The sequence below is a fragment of the Procambarus clarkii genome, chromosome 67, assembly GCF_040958095.1.
Source record: "Procambarus clarkii isolate CNS0578487 chromosome 67, FALCON_Pclarkii_2.0, whole genome shotgun sequence".
Taxonomy (NCBI): domain Eukaryota; kingdom Metazoa; phylum Arthropoda; class Malacostraca; order Decapoda; family Cambaridae; genus Procambarus; species Procambarus clarkii.
The window spans coordinates 20,228,923-20,230,770 of record NC_091216.1 but is presented as its reverse complement, the minus strand read 5'-3'; positions in this window follow the sequence as shown (position 1 = coordinate 20,230,770).

Sequence of the window (1,848 nt, the reverse complement as noted above, 5' to 3'; positions counted from 1 at the left end):
TTTTAAACTAAACTTTGAGTACCTGTGCTTATGTTTTAAGGCTAAACATAAAAATAAACAAATCTGAATACATTGTAAAGAGTAAACTTGATTCAGTCCCCTTAACAGTACAGTAATTTTTTTTTTAGGTATTTTGGCTCTTATATTTTGCCTAAAATTATCTTAATGTATGATTTATTTAACCTTGATGTCAGTAGCATGTTTTTAGTCTTAAGATTGCAATAAATTGCATTTTTTTTTACACTCAAAAGCCAAAGATTTTTTTTAAGATCTGCACTTTGGTACATATAGTGTACAGTTTATGAATTTACCATGCATTGCCTAACACAAATGATAGGATTATATATTTGATTATCTTTATGCAAATGTTAGGAATTAATTTATTTGAGAAATGTGAGGCATGTTTACATTCTTTAAACATGCATTAAGTGTATTTAAAATGTAATTTTCATATTATTGATCATTAATGTTGAGTGACAATTGACCTTCCTCAAGTTTTATTGTATTTTGATTCCATCCATGTCATGATCTTTTTTTTTTAATTGCTGTTCAATGAATAGCTTCTATAATACTAGGTTTTGTTTTATTAGATTTTTCCATTTTCTTAAGTTTATTTATATATTATTACAGTATTGCTGTATTTTTAATGTATAAGGACTTTAGTAATATTGCAAATTTTATTGTTTGGCAGCATATGTCACTGTGTGGACAAAGACTTTCACCAATATGACAAATGTTGAGTGACTGATTAAAAATAGGTACAGTAAAGATGATTTACCTCCTTACAAATGGGTTGTTAACATGCAACCATCTTACACTGATTCTAATAACATAAATTCTTTCAGTCTCCCTTCCCTTACCTGCTAATAATTGTGCGCCTACTCTTTTCAGCCTTCTCATCTGCATTTACTAGTACACTCACTCTAGTTTGAGTATATTTCCAGTGCTCCAACACCAGACATTATTTATGTCATGATATTATTTAAGTACTGTACTTTATATCATTTTTTACTTAACCTGTTAATGATTTCTGTGCTCAGGCTACTTAGTTTTCTCATTTCTTGGTATTTTTAGTGTTGGAAGTATTTTACAAGCATGTTCTAGTGCAGGTCTCACATCATTTTCCTGCATAAAATCTTACTCGTGGAATAGCTTACAATTTTAACTTTATTCTTACTCGCCATAAAGCCATTTTTATTTTGATTGTTTTAAAATCCAGATTGTTTATTTTTCATATTTACTCTGCCTAAAGTATTGTACTGGCTGGACACTAAAATTTGTGTTAAGTTACCTCTACTCTGGCTAGGCTTATAATTATTTATGAAACTTCATTTGCATAGGTGCATTTATCTTAGTTTACTTTGTAATCATATTCCAAAATGTATATATTCATCCAGATTCCCATACTGTTTTAATATATTTTCAGTTCTGTTGTAGACTCTGTTCAGTACAGTATACAGTATACAATATTATCATCAAAAAGTCATGCATGGAATTCATACCAAACCTTTATTAAACCTACAAACTCACCAGTGCATTTTAGATAACCATGATAGTTACAGACATGGCAACATTTGGGGAAATTTATGTATATTTAATTTTGATACAATGTTGACACTAATTGAATTCCAAAATATGGGATTTATCCTGGGGAAAATTTTTATTTACTAAATGACCCAACAAAGGCTATAGTGGAGCAACCTCTTCTACAACCTAAGTACTGTACTGTAGTTGCATAGGTTTTGGCAAAACTTAAGTCTATTAAAATGGAGTGCTACTACCTGGCAGTCATATAATAATCTAGGATCCAATCAAGGGATTCATATTGTTACTGATCACTTGTGATAT